This window comes from Capsicum annuum, chromosome 12 (assembly GCF_002878395.1).
Source record: "Capsicum annuum cultivar UCD-10X-F1 chromosome 12, UCD10Xv1.1, whole genome shotgun sequence".
Taxonomy (NCBI): Eukaryota; Viridiplantae; Streptophyta; class Magnoliopsida; order Solanales; family Solanaceae; genus Capsicum; species Capsicum annuum.
In genome coordinates, this window is record NC_061122.1 from 24,285,125 (window position 1) to 24,301,996 (window position 16,872).

The following is a 16,872-nucleotide window of genomic DNA, read 5'->3' on the forward strand; positions in this document are numbered from 1 at the left end:
TATATGTAGTAATTTTTATTTTTTTAATAAAATATCATGAAAATTTTTATTCATAGTATATATATAATATATATATATTATATATTTTATATATATATATATATATATAAAATCGTGGATTTCATATTATTAATTTTTCAATACATAAGTGACTTATAATAATTAATTATGGGTGATACATTAAAATCACGATTGAATCAGCAGAAATCAGTCAATTTTTTATTTTTTTTTGTTATTTATTGTTATTTACAGTACTTTTTATTTCATTTCAAATAATATATGTTGCTTTATATCTTCTTCTGTCCCATCCCAATTTATGTGCCACTAATATAATTTTGATAGTCAATCAAATATTTTATGTTGACATATCATTCTGTTATTCTTATTTTTCTAATAAATAAATGACTTATAATAAGGAGTGATATAGTAAAATCATCATTCGAAAGACGAAAATTTAATTTAAAACATTAAGACTTAATTTTGCATTTTATGTCTTTTTTATTTTTCATTAAATATTATTTATTTTCTTAATATCTAGATAACTCATAATAATTAATTAAGAGCGATTGATTATATTATTACTATAAAAATTAATATAATTTTATCATATCCAATAGTAATCATCGATAATTCACCGAAATAGTATATTAATTAAATATGGGATGTTATATTTGCATATGCAAAATATGATATTATTAAATATTATTGGATAGTGCCACTACTATATATTTTTCTTTATTTCTTGTTAACTTGATACATATTGACCCAACACAAATTCTAAGAAAATATTCATTAGAAATTTATTTTATTAAATTAAATTTATTAATTTTGTACTTTAAAAATTTAAAGTTAAGTTTAAATATTAGTATTTCTATATAAGAAAAAAATAATTTTAAAATTTAAATTTACTAAAATAAATAAATAAATAAAAAAATTAATTTTCTATATAAAAGTCAATTAAAATAATAAAATTGATTTTATTTAAATATTTAGTTGCAACTAATTAAGATAATTTTTTATTTTGTCATGATTTATGGTGCACTGATAAAATTTTGAGAGTTGAATAGAACTTTTATCTATTTTTAAAAAAGTATTTTAACTTGTTAATTATTATGATTTATAATATTTTTTACTTAATTATCAAATAATATATTTACTCCTTGTGTCCCAATTTATGTGGCTTCGATACAATTTTGATAATCAACTAAAATTTTTATATATCTTTTAAATATTTTAAGTTGTTAATTATTATGATTTGCATTATTTTTTCTTTTATCTCAATTTATGTGTTATTGCTAAAATAATGAGAGTCAATAAATTTTCTATATGTCTTTTAAATATTTTAAGTTATTAATTATTGTGATTCGTGGTAACAAATTAGTTTTGAACATGATAACCAATTAAATAAAAAAATTACTTCCAATATGTAGTTATAGTTAATTAATATAAATTAATAGAATATATTAAATATTTAAACCATTATGATGAAATAATGAAATTATTGTATATTGAGGCATGGTATGTAATTAAGTGGGAGTGGAGGGTTTTTTGATAATGCATGAGAGGTGGTCGAAACCACCTCCTCTATATAATTTAAATTTTTTCTTGCCACTTGTTAGATGATTATTTTAAATCAACAATCATGTTAACTTAAAATTCACTTGTTAAACCTCCCTCCATCACTTGTTAGATAATTAGTTAAACCCCCCTTCATTTTGAATCAACAATCACTTTAACTCAAAAAATATTCAAGCTAACTTTAATCCAAAATAAAAATTTGCAATGATTTTCACCTACAACCTCATATATAGTTCTTTTTGATATTATTCAGTTCTCAAAATATATAATTAAAATGAGACGAACGGAGTACTCTTGTAAGGGGCGTAAAAAAAATAAATATGATAAGTTAATGGACCGAATTGAGTAATCTATTAATGTAGTTTAATTATCATTTAATATTCTTATAGATCATTTTTTAGTTAATTTATATAAAGGCTATAACTCAAGGTTATAATTATTATAGTATAAACTTAAAATCATTGATTTTGTTTTAGATGATTCTATCGATGAAAAAAATTATTTTGCAAAACTATTGCCACTAAAATTATGAGCGAAGTTAAAACTCAACAAAAATCAAATTAAAATTATTTTTAGCTATAACTAGAAATTACATACTAGCAAATTTATAAAAGTATCAGTATTTTTTCTATTTATGATCTTCATCGAGCGTAATTACTAAATATTTTAAATCATATCATTATATAAATATCGAGTTACTTGTAACCTTTTGATATATTTTAATTCTCTGGTAATACTTTCTTCCTCACAAATAATATTTTATTTAAAATTATGCAATTATGTGATTAACAACTTTAATAATTATGAAAACTTATCAACATGAATTGTTTAACATATCATTAGATTATATTGATTATAAAGTAAAAAAATATATATAATACAAATTATAGTTTTAAATTAAAATTATTATTTTTTATACTTTGAGCTTAGGCCCGTGCCCGAACTTAGCATGGGCCTCATGAAACTAGTTACTTAATAGACTATCAATCACCAACTCATGCTGCACATTTTGTTATGCAGCAACTCCGAATTTATTCCATAAAAGATTTTTCATATTTCTATTTCTAATATATATAAGTAAAGGTTTGGTTTACTACTAATTTATCTTTTGTGGTACTATCAAACCTTTACTTATATATATTATATATAGTATAAAAATTAAATATAATATAATAAAATAATTTTTATTTTTTATTTCTATTTTATACGCCTTATCTTATCTTATTATTATTACTATTATTATTATTATTACTATTATTATAATTATATTATTATAATTATAATTCATTTTTTTACTATTACTATTACTATTATTATTAGTATAATATTACTATTATTACTATTATTTTATTACTACTACCAAGGGTATTTCGATAGTTTTAGTTACTCCAACCTTCACTTATATATAGTAGTAAATAAAATAGTTACACATGCATATAGACATACATCGATTTTAAAATATTTATTGTATCATAAAATTATCGAAATACATTTGGTAGTCATCAAATAAGGAACAAAAAAATATCATAAAAAATTACTATCATGCATAATTCAATTACAAAGGTCTAAATAAAAATATTACTAAAATAATATATGAGGAAAAAACTAATAAATATAAGAAAAAAATAATATGCACGTGTAATCATTTTATTGCACCATAAAAATAACGACAAAACTAATAAATATAAGAAAAAAATAATATACATGTGTAACCATTTTATTCCATCATAAAATTATCGAAATACCCTTGGAGTATAAAAAAATAAGTAATTTAATACGGAACAAAAAGATGTTTATAAAAAAATACTATCATGTATAATTCAATTATAAAGGTTTAAATAAAAATATTACTAAAATAACACATGAGGAAAAAACTAATAAATATAAGAAAAAACAAATATTCATGTGTAACCATTTTATTATACCATAAAAATGAGAACAAAACTAATAAATATAAGAAAAAAGCAATATGCATGTGTAACCATTTTATTGCACCATAAAACTACAAAGGTGTAAATAAAAATATTATTAAACTAATACATGAGGACAAAACTAATAAATATAAGGAAAAAGCAATGTGCATGTGTAACTATATTATTGCACCATAAAAATGAGGATATTTCTTTTTTTGTTTGTTTTGTACTATTATATTAGTTAACGGTCTAGTTTGATTATTTTTTGATATTTTTAAAATGTTTAATTACATATCTATTTTAATTTTTGTCCTATTTTTTTAGTTTTTTTTTTTTAAATGTCTCTTTTCTTTCTTGGGTTAATTTCAACTTTCCACGTGGCATGTTTAAGATAATAAAACCCACAAATATTTTGCTTCTTTCTACATATTTTTAGATTAAGACCATGAAATTCAAAAATATTCGTTACTTTTTCTTTAACTTTATGTTAAGTCAAAACCAAACAAATAAATTAAAACGGAGGGAGTAAAAGGTTTTATAAGTTAAAACTAACAACTTTTCTTATAGTATATTTTAGTCTTTCTTTTAATATTCAAATAAATGCACACAAGAAATATTTTCTCTTTTTTATTTTACTGAAAGTTTTTGAATGAAAGCCTTTAACGATCTAAATTAATTTTTACCTTATGTATAATTAATTTCATTATTCTTTCTCAATTAAACTTTACATTGGCTAATTCATTTTTTTAAATAATACAATATTTGCTTAATATACAAATATTTGATACTACAAACTGTTGTATGATTTATAATAAATTAAATAATCAAAAGTCAGACTCAATAAAATACTTTTTGTAGATGTTTCTTCAATGACTCCTTACAAGTTTATTAAAGCGTCACAAATTTCTTGTGAGGATTACAAAAGTATTTTTTTTATTAAAGTACTATTATGCCACATAAATGACGACAGTAAAATTTTAAATTAATGTTAATTTTAGTTGGATAAATAGATATTTTATAGTGTCACTATCACTTTTTTATGACTCATCATTATTTGTATAACATTTTAAATGCTCATGTAATTGTTCAAATTTACTAAAATGGATGAGATCTTGAAAGATCATTAAAACTTAATTAAGGTTAAATAAACAAAATACAGTCATGTAAGAACTACCAAAATGAGATGTTCTCCCTTATATATAGTCGAGTTTTATAAGGCCCGTGTTAACTCCAGGCTAAACAAAAGTAATTTTGATATTTTATCAATAACATGATTTAATATATATATATATATATATATATATATATATATATATATATCATAAAAATTGTAAATATCATAAAAATTGAAAAATATTAGTAAACTAATTTATGAGCATATGATTAATTTATTTTTTAATTTCTCAACTCAAGTTCATCTTTGCAATAAGGTAGATAAAGACGAAAATCATTAAGTGGATTAATTATTTTACTCAAGTCTTCTTGTGTGAGATGAAAAATATATAATTTTATTTATTATTTCACATGACAAGAATTAATGCGAGTTCAATGTGGCTCTTAAAGCGTAATTTTATACTAAATTAAAAAAAATTAGACTCACAAAAAAGAATATAACGAATCAATTGATTCTCTCTATATAGTTGATGCTTAAAAATATTGATTCTCAATTGATCAGAAAATAGATTTTAAATATAATTTGATCTTAATTCATATTATTACCTTAATTTTTAACTTTATCAATAATTTTAATTTTTAGTGTATGGAATATGTTTAATATTTTCAAAACCAGTGGATTAATTGTTCAGAATTTTTTTTCAATTAATAAAAGAAAATTAAGAAATACGTCAGAACCATACTCAATTCAGTAAAAATAAAATACAACCTCATGCAATAACTTTTTTTTCCCCCTCTCCCCCCCCCCCCCCCCCGCCCCCTCTTCTTCATCCCCATGGTATTTGTACAAAATCTTTCTTATGAAAAAAAAATTATTAAAGATTAATACTAAGAAAGAAGAAAAAAAGTGATAAATTATTCATGCAACAAAAAAAAGTTCTCCAGGATCAAAATATTTTTTTTCTTAAACTACTTTAAATAAAAGTTCATATAAAATATTAATTGTGTTAAGGCTATTTTCATGTACAAAAATGAATTAAATAATTAATTTTTATTAAAAAAGTTAACAAAAGATAGTCAAATTAAAGCCTGTTGGTCTTGTGAGTAGCAAAAGGAAAGATTAAAGCTTTTTGGTCTTATACTTCATAAAGCATGATGTACAAGTAACTTAATAAATAAAATAATTAAAGGATATTTGATGTTTATGTTTTGCAATTGACTTGATTAAATAATATATAAATATGAGAAACAAAACATTATTATGAAAGATTATAAAAATAATTTTTTGATTAGTTAAATATGGGAATTTGAATGGTTCAATTGATTAACTACCTAAACTCCACTTTGTTGGTAAATATTTAATTTTTTGCTTTGAAATCTCCTCCTAGTTTTCCTTGCCCTACTCCCAATTATTTTTTTTAAATAGTTAATTAAATAATTGAAATTACAAGAAAAAAAATTAATAATAACTTCTCATACTATGACACATGCACCAAGTGCAAAGGTCCATATAACAAGAAAGAAGACAAACTACTTCATCAATATCAACCAAATGTCACAATATTATAAGATTAAGAAATTAATAAATTACTATAAAATATAAAATCATGACATAAAAGTAATTAATTGAAAAGATTAAATTAAGTTGAAAAATTTTGTGAGGACTACCAAAGTCCTTAGATTGTCTCTCATATATAACAAGTAATATATATATATATATATATGTGTGTGTGTGTGTGTGTGTGTGTGTGTGTGTGTGTGTGTGTATATATACATACATACTAGTTCCATCCAAGCCCGCACTAAGCTCGAGTCCAGATTCAGAATACAAAAATAAAAATATTAATTTATATCATATTTTTATCTTATAATTAATATTGTTTAATGAAATATTAAACATGTCTTTTCTATAGGTATTCATAATTATTTAAGTTCATAATCATATAATGAGATCATTTAAATTAGAATGATGTTTTTGAGGGATAGAGTGTTGTCGAAGAATACGTGATATTCATATAAGACTCGGAACGGATAATTTTTGTATTTACTTGTGAATTGAAGGTGTAATCACAATTGACGTGCATGTCAACTCGCAAAAAATAAAAATAAAGAATAATTTTTTGAAAAAGATTGAAGTACATTAAATGGTCAGTGTAAAGAACTTTTACAATGTTATATTAGTATATTTATACGTAAGCTTTCATAACCCTAGATAGGAAGTAGTGGGAGACACGAATTAGGTTAGAGTGATAGTGCGGGTGGGTGGGGCATAGCTAGTAGATAGTAGTGCTTTGGGGTAGCCTTGCTAGTAGTCGTAGGAGGGTTGGGGTGAGAGGTGTACGCCCGATTTGATAGTGTAGAGTACTACCTTGTGGGTGTTATTTTTCTGTTATTCCATCCTTGTTTCATATTTTATTTCGTCTTCATTTAGTGTCTTTGATCCTGAGCCGGGGGTCTATCGTAAACAAACTCTTTACTTCTTCAGAGGTAGTGGTATGGACTGATATATTTTGTCCTCCCCAGACCCCACTATGTGGGAATATACTAGGTATGTTATTGTTGTTGTATATGTAACCTTTCATACAAAATAAGTTTGTAATCTTAAAAGTAAGAGTTATAATACTCCATCAATTCCTTTTTATTTGTTCCATTTGGGTTGTACTTATATTCCCAAATATTTGTTCCTTTAACCTTTCAAGAATAGCTTGAAACAAAATCTTCATATTATTCTCTTATTCAATAAATGCAATCATTATTGATTTGAAAAGTGGTATAAAATTTAATTAGAGTTCCTTTAAGCTAACTAGTAATCAACATTTTTTTTTTGAATCCCTTAAATAAAAATTTTAACTCCACCAACATTAATTTAATTTGTGCTCTATATTTTTATGGATTATTTTCAACTATCAGTAATACATCTTTAGTAATTTATATTATTTCATTATGAAAATGAATATATGATATATTTATATGGGTAAGAACAATCTCTTATTTCTTTAATATAAATACACTATTTACTTTTATTTATATGGTATATTAAGTAAAAAGACTACATTTTCAGAAAATATTGATCGTTATATTTTAAAACAATATAATATTAAAATACTGATACTTATAATTTTAATTTATCCTCTAGTATAATATTCAAATAAAATTGAAAACTAAAAATGTTAAATTAGTTATTTAAATCAAGAAAATTTGTTTGACCTGGTGTTAAAAATAAGCATTGAAGCATATTATATTTTAATTTTAATTAGGGAAATTTAAATAAGTTGTAAGCTATTGTTTGATTTTATCAAATAAAAAGTATAGTTTTTGTACGTGTGATCTCTATTATTATTATTATTATTATTATTATTATTATTATTATTATTATTATTATTTATTATTATTATTATTATTATAATTTTCTATTATATTTATTTAAAATACTAATTTAATTTTTGTTACAAACTAACTAAATATCGATAAATATATTTAAAATTATAATATTGAGCCCGTAAAATGGCCTTCTTTATCTAGTTTCTACTATATAGAAAGGTGAGCAAGTGGTCGACCAAGGGTACTTTAGTAAATATGACTTATTTGAGGGGCAGTTTTATAACACAATTAAACTCTAGAAGCATCATATATTTTCAGTCGTCTTCTCTCTAACAAAAAAGGTGGAGAGAACATGAACAATCAACTCACTGTAGACATTGAAATTTTGTGAACTCTACAAAAAGAGTTCAATTTTGGTTAGAGTTTTTGGGGGCTACTTTACCCTAAATCTAGCTTGATGGCTACTCAACCTAAACCCTAAATTATGCCTACATAAAGGGGACAAATATCCCTTTAAAGAGGCATCTCCAGTATCCCATAAATTCACGGGATATTCACAAGGAGATCAACGATCTAAAAAATTCCAATAAATTCATGGGATATTCATAAAGATCAAAACCCTCTTTTCTTGATAATCAAATATATCAAGAAGACAAACCCTCCTTTCATGGAGATCAAATCCAAATGTTCCTACGTTCGAGAAATACACCACTAACGGCCCTCAAATTACGAAAAATTCATATTCAAATCTTCATACATTCGAGACATATGCTACTGACGGCCCTCGAATTACGGAGAAAATCATGAAAAAAGAATCAAGGGGAACAAATTTGTACCCCATCGTTTATCAATAAAACTATTGTTTCTTCATATTTTTATTTGTGGTTGAAGTTTATTTCCCATGAATTAAATTACGTTGGAAACAAATTGGCACGCCCAGTGGGACCAAATCTATCCTTTATATCTTCTCTCATAAATAAAATATGCAAATCTATAGCCGCAGGATCGTAAAGATGGAAGTGGTACTTCAAGACTCGTCTTTGAGTTTCATCAAATCTGCACTCCGACAAGCCTTGAAGCAGGGGACATTCCTGTGAAGGTCACCACAAAGGTGAGCAAGAAGCAAAGTGGGAAGACGACTTTTGAAGCACGTCCAAATCATAAAAATTTAAAGGAGATGCAAGAAATGGAATATCACTTCCTTGATTCTGATGTTTCCGAGATTTTTGATGAACTCCTTGAGCATAAACTCATTGAAATCCCAGAGATGAAGCGTCCCAACGAAAATGGAAGGACCAATGACCTTAATTATTACAAATATCATAGGCTCATAAGTCACTCTCTGGTAAAGTGTTTTGTCTTTAAAGATAAAGTCATGCAATTGGCAAAAGAAAAGAAGATCTTCTTTGACGATGAGATGACCAGTTCTCATCAAATCTCTATCACATTTAGCTCGCTCGATCCAGTCCAAATATGTGTCGAAGAGCATAATAATAAAATATTAGAGCCTCACAGGTCTTTAGTTGATGAAGGCAATAATGAAGGTTGGACTCTGGTGACCAGGCACAGACGTAGGAGGACAAGTCTGCAAAAGGAGTCGGCTGAGCAACCAACGAAAAAAAGAATGGTGAAGAAACTAAAGAAACAGAAGATGGTTGAACTTCCAAAAAGGACGACCGTTACAGAGCTTCACCCCCTAAAACTTCAGTGTCCGGTGACTTTAGAGGAATTCTTACTAAGTTGGTTTCGTGTAAAGTTTACCCAAGTCAACCTTGAGGCTTTTTATTTTAATACCACCAAAAAGGGGGCAAAGTGTGAGAATCTATCCATGGAAGTTCCTTCATCTTCCAAAAGCTTGCTGAAACTCTTGGTGAAGAAACACATATATGTGATACAAAAATAACATTCATAAATAACGATCTTCTTCTTGGTGAGGCCCTACATAAACATCCCTTATACATGGTGGGTCAAATTCTAGGAAAGAAGATCAATAGAATCTTAATAGACGAGGGATCTGGAGTCAACATCCTGCCTATCAGCACAATGAAGGAACTTGGCATCGCTACTAGCGAACTGGACGAAAGTCGTATAATGATACAAGGCTTCAACCAAGGGGGCCAGAGGTCCATGGGATGTATCAAGTTGGGGATTCGTATGGATGATTTTCAATCAAACCCATTGATGCATATGATCGATGCCAAAACTTCATACAATATATTGCTTGGTAGGCCTTGGGTGCACGGGAATAAAATTATTTCTTTCTCTTACTATGAATACTTGAAGTACCTCAAAGGCGGAGTGGAAAGAAAGATAGTTGCAGATGAAAAGCCATTCACTGAAGCTGAGTCACATTTTGCCGATGCAAAATTCTACTTAAAGAAGCATGTTATGGATGAGAAAAGGGTTGAATATATCACCAAGACCAAGTGTGATGATCTTGCGGCAAGAAGGCCGTGGTGACTATTGAAAAAATCACCACCAAGAAGACTCTCTCCATTTCAAATGAAGAAAGCGTTGCTCCTATGAAAAAGAAGGCAACTCCTGTTCTTCGCTACGTGCCAAAGGTAAGAAAAGAGAAAGATCACCCATCGAATTCCCAAGATAATATTCTAAAGGGGCTAACTTTATCTATCAGGAAGATTGATGCAATAAATCCATCCTCAAGACTTCTTGAAGAGTTTGTGGCTCAAAATTTTCCACAAAATATGACACTCCCTACGAAGCGTACGAAAGAAGGCTTTAACCCAAATGCATATAAGCTATTTGCAAAGGTTGGATACAATCCTAATGAGCCATCAAGGTTGGGCAAACTTTCGTCGGGGGGTACAACCAGGCAGTCACGTGAAGGCCTAGGATACACACGGCCACCTCCAATTCATATCTTCATAAGAAGGGCGGTTAGTAACTACATCACTATAGAATAGGAGGCTACCGCATCCAATAAAAGGCCTTCTATCTTTGACCGACTTGGAGAATCAACTGTAAGAATTTTTATATTTGAGAGGTTGGGTCCTCTAAATAAGAAGAGAAGTAAAAAGCGTTGGAAAAGTCATCAAAGTACAATAGTGCACTCCTCGCCTAAGATCCAAAAGGATTTCCAAAGTTTGATTCCTTCTAGAATAAGGCGACAGGCGAAATTGGTGGTTTCATGCAATACGGTGTTAAAAGCGAAGGCTCATACTGTGGTTTATACTATGGAATGTGAGGAAGATGAAGAAAGTATTGGCTTCTTATATCATGTTATGACCCAAAATAAAAAAGATATCTCATCTCAAATGAAGGTTGATGAAGAGATAAAAAATGCTTTCATGTGTTATCATAGATACATTAACGATGATGATCCTAAAGAGGAGGAAGATGCTGGAGATGCTCCATCTCAACTTAAAGAAGGAGTAAAGGCTGCAATATATCCCCTGAAAGAAGTTAATCTTTGAACCGATGAATACCCAAGACCAACTTCCCTGAGTATTTTTCTAGAGATGGAGAAAGAAATCATATATATGGACATACTCAAAGAATATATGGATGTCTTCACTTGGAGTTATAAGGAAATACTTGGCTTAGATTCGAAATTTGTGGTCCATTAGTTGGTGGTAAAAAATGTTGCTCGTCCTGTTAAGCAATCTCAGAGACGCTTTAGGCTAGAGTTGGTCCCACTGGGCATGCCAAAATTAATACTTTCTTTATTTTCCTCACGTTCCTTGGTATAAACCACAGTATGAGCCTTCTCTTTTAACACCTTATTCCATAAAACCACCAATTTCGTCTGCCGCCTCATTCTAAAAGGAATCAAACTTTGGAAATCCTTTTGGATCTTAGGCGAGGAGTGTACTATCGTACTTTGATGACTTCTCTGATGCTTGTTACTTATCTTCTTATTTAGAGGACCCAACCTCTCAAATATAAAAGTTCTTGCGGTTGATTCTCCAAGTCGTTTAAAGACAGAAGGCCTTTTGTTGGATACAGTAGACTCCTATTCTACAGTGATGTAGTTACTAACTGCCCTTCTTATGGAGATGCGAATTGGAGGTGGCTGTGTGTATCCTAGGACTTCACGTGCCTACCTGGTTATACCCACGATGGAAGTTTGACCAACCTTAATGGCTCATTAGGATTGTATCCAGCCTTTGCAAATAGCTTATATGCATTTGGGTCAAAGCCTTCTTTCGTACGCTTCGTAGGGAGTGTCATATCTTGTGGAAGATTTTGAGACACAGACTCTTCAAGAAGTCTTCAGGATGGATTTATTGCATCAATCTTCCTGATAGGCAAAGTTAGCCCCTTTAGCACATTATCTTGGGAATTTAATGGGTGATCTTTCTCTTTCCTTACCTTTGGCACGTAGCGAAGAACAAGAGTTACCTTCTTTTTCATAGGAGCGACGTTTTCTTCCTTCTTGGTGGCAACTTTTTCAACAGTTACCATAGCCTTCTTGGCTGCAAGGCTTGTCATCGGAAACTATCTTTCTTTCCACTCCGCCTTCAAGGTACTTCAAGCATTGATAGTAAGAGGATGAGATAATTTTGTTCCCGTGCACCCAAGGCCTACCAAGCAATATATTGTATGAAGTTTTGGCATCGATCACATGCATCAATGGGTTTGATTGAAAATCATCCATACGAATCCCCAACTTGATATATCCCATAGCCCTCTGGCCCCCTTGGTTGAAGCCTTGGATATTTATATGACTTTTGTCCACTTCGCTAGTAGCAATGCCAAGTTCCTTCATCATGCGGATAGGCAGGATGTTGACTTTAGATCCCTCGTCTATCAAGATTCTATTGATCTTATTTCCTAGAATTTGACCCACCATGTATAAGGGACAATTATGTAAGGCCTCACTAAGCAGAAGATCGTTATTTATGAATGTGATTTTCGTATCACATATATATGCCTTTTCGCCAAAAATTTCAGCAAGCTTTTCGGAAGATGAAGGAACTTCCATGGGAAGATTCTCATACTTTGCCCCCTGTTTGGTGGTATTAAAACAAGACGCCTCAAGGTTGACTTGGGAAGTTTTTACACGAAACCAACTCGGTATGAATTCCTCTAAAGTCACCGGACGCCAAAGTTTTAGAGGGTGAAGCCCTGTGACGGTCGTCCTTTTTGGAAGTTCAACCATCTTCTGTTTCCTTAGTTTCTTCACCATTCTCCTTCTGGTTGGCTGCTCAACCGACTCCTTTTTCAGACTTGTCCTCCTGCATTTGCGCCTGGTCACCAGTGTCCAACCTTCATCATCGTCTTCATCAACTAAATACCTATAAGGCTCTAATATTTTCTCATTATGCTCTTTGACACATATTTGGACTGGATCGAGTGAGCCAAATGTGATAGAGATTTGATGAGAACTGGCCATCTCATCATCGAAGAAGATCTTCTTCTCTTTTGCCAGTTGTATGAATTTATCTTTAAAGACAAAACACTTTTCCAGAGGGTGACTTATGAGCCTATGATATTTTTAATAGTTAGGATCATTGGTCTTCCAGCTTCATTGGGACGCTTTATCTCTAGGAGTTCAATGAGTTTATGCTCAAGGAGTTCATCAAAAATCTCGGCAACGTAAGAATCAAGAAAGGGATATTTCATTTCTTGCATCTCCTTTAAAGTTTTCTGATTTGGACGTGTTTTAGAAGTCGTCTTCATACTTTGCTTCTTGCTCACCTTTGTGGTGACCTTCACAGGAGACACATCAACATTCATGAACTCCTTGTTGCCATTTTTGGGGACAAACTTGCCCCATTTTTTGGGTTCTTGCTTATCCTTTCCCCTTCGAGGGTCATGGATAGACGCTCCTTCCTTTCCAGCAGAAGACATGCTCAACTTCATGTCGTGAGAACGAGTATCTAACTCTTCAAAGGATTTTGGTTTAATTCCTTGCAAAATGCAGAGAAGCCCCAGTGCATTCTTTGGATGCACATATCTATTACAGAAGCTTCACTGAGCCTATCTTTACAATTTAGACTCCCATTTCTCCATTGATTGATGAATTTGATGACTGGATTATCCTTTTTTTTTCGAGTATTTGTGAGCTCTATCATGCTTACTGTACTCCTTGTGCTATAAAATAGATTTAGAAACTCGTATTCCAATTGCTCCCAACTATTGATGGAGTTAGGCTCGAGGTACGTATACCAATCAAAAGAGTTTCCCATTAGGGAATAAACAAACTATTTGACAAGATAGTCACCGTAAGTTCCAGCATTATTACATGTCTCGACAAAGTGTGCGACATGTTATTTCGGATTACCTTTGCCCTCAAATTGTTAAAATTTGGGGGGGCTGATAGCCCACAGACATTTTGAGACTATCTATTCTCATAGTGTAGGGCTTGGCATACGCAAGGGAAAACTTGGTGACAACATCATACTTGTATTTGAGGGTCCCTTCAATGAATTCCCTCAATTGCCCAATCAGGATCATTCTTTTAGCAGAAACTTACACCTCTTTAGTCGATGGTGTTTGTTTCACAGGATTTTCTATCTCATAAACCTTTGGAGCTTTTCTCGGTGCATGGCTAGATTATTCATCTATCAATCCTTCCATCCTATCCATTCTCTTATTAATCCTAGCCTCTTGATTCTGAACATAGTTGGTCAGGCCTTCAATTGCCTTTGTCAGATTCGCAAGTTGCTCCTCTATAGATGAGGCATCAGTTACCTTACTTGTATGATCACCAGTGACATCGAAGAGTAACATGGATTATTGCATAGGTTGATCTTCAAAGTGCTCAACTTATGCGGTGTAAGTGGAGATGACGTATTTGTTGAATGGACATCGCTCTTTGCGCTAGAGTATTTGGAACCAGAATGCTCAAGTAGAGCAAGAGTCTTCTTAAGCAATTCCGCGACACTGCTTCCTCCTTCTGAAGCACTTGCATTAGACTTCATTCCTTTTGGGGTTGAAGATAAAAAAACTGGAGTTGGTGCGGACGACACTGGATGTGTTTGTTGTCCTAACATGTTTGCCTTACTCCTCGTGACATCTCCCAAGATCCCAAAAGTAACACCAAGGATACTTTCTAAGGATACTTTCTACTTCGGCAGAGAACCTTGAATCAGCAGCCTTGGAAGTAGTTGATTGAGAGTTGATCTTCTTGGAAGTCATTTCGGGATTCTTAATCTTCAAAGTCTAAAAAGTTGAGATGAGAGGTAGAGATTGTCCCACTGGTTATGAGGTAATGTCCTCTATAGATGGTTCATCCGGATACAACCAAATCCGCATGGTGCTAAAGAATGAAGAGCTCACTGCATTTTGTACGCCCAAAGGTATTTATCGCTACAAGGTGATGCCTTTTAGTTTGAAGAATGCTGGTGCCACTTATCAAAGGGCTATGCAAAGCATCTTTGATGACCTACTCCACAAAAATGTTGAATGCTACATGGATGATCTAGTGGTGAAGTCAAGAAAGAGAGACGACCACTTAAAAGACCTAAGAATGGTATTCGAGTTACTTTGCAGATATCGACTTGGGATGAATCCATTGAAGTGTTCCTTTGGAGTTATTTCTAGAAAGTTTCTTAGTTTTATTGTGCGATACTGAGGAATTGAAATTTATCAAGCCAAGGTTCATGCAATTTTGAAAATGCCCGAGCCTAGAAATATTCATGAATTAAAAAGCCTTCAAGGAATGTTAGCATATTTAAGGAGGTTCATCGCAAACTTGGCCGAAAAATGTCAACCATTTAGTCACCTCATGAAGAAAGATACTCCCTTCGAATGGACCCAAGATTGTAGTAATGCCTTTAAGAGTATCAAATCATACTTAATAAAGCCACCAGTTCTTGCGGCACCCATACCTGGAAAACTATTGATACTCTACATCGCGGCACAAAAGAGGTTAGTTGGAGCACTATTGGCTAAAGAAAATAGTGAAGGCAAAGAAAAATCACTTTACTATCTGAGTAGAATGATGTCACCAAATGAGCTGAAGTATTCTCCGATTGAAAAGTTATGTTTGGCATTGGCTTTCTCTATCCAAAAGATGAAATACTACTTTCAAGCTCATATTATCCGTCTTGTGTCTAGGGCAAATCCCATTAAGTTTATGATGTCAAAACCAGTCCTCAGTGATTGACTTGCAAGGCGGTACCTTCAATTTCAATAGTTTGAGATAGTGTACATTCCCTAAAAAGTTGTAAAAGGACAAGCATTGGCTGACTTCTTGGCAGATCTCCCAATACCTGATGACTGGGAGCTAAGTGATGAACTTCCTAATGAAGATGCAATGGCTTTTGAAGTTAGATCCCCATGAAAGATGTACTTTGATGGTGCTGCACATCGAGATGGAGCTGGTGCTGGCGTAGTGTTTGTCACTCCACAAGAAGAAGTCATCCTTTACTCTTTTACCTTGATGAATTGTTGCTCCAATAATGCTACTGAATATCAAGATCTCATACTCTGACTTGAGATGGTTATCGATATGAAGCAACTACAATTACAAATTTTTGGTGACTCCCAATTGGTGATCAAGAAGCTTTTGGGAAGCTACGAAGTCCGGAAGCCTGAGTTAAGACCATGTCATAATTATGCACAGAAATTTATGGGATGGCTTGGAGAAGTAACCCTCTAGCATGTTCCAAGGAAAGAAAATAAGCAAGCTGATGCCCTAGCTATTTTAGCTTCAACTCTAACTCTTTCGAATAAGAAACGAGTTACCATTCACCAAGAATGGGTAGTACCGCCATCAAATGAAAATGAAGATTTAAAAGGCACGCCGCCGTGTCCGAAGTTGTAAAGAAGGATTGGCGACAACCTATCATTAACTACTTGTGTTATGGAATACTTCCTAAAGATCCAAGGAGAAAGACTGACATTCGTCGTCGTGCACCTCGCTTCCTTTACTACAGAGACACACTATACCAAAGGTCATTTAAAAGAGTACTCTTACGGTGTTTGGAAAAGGAAAAAACAATTCAAGCTTTGCAAGAAGTGCACTCGGGAGTCTGTG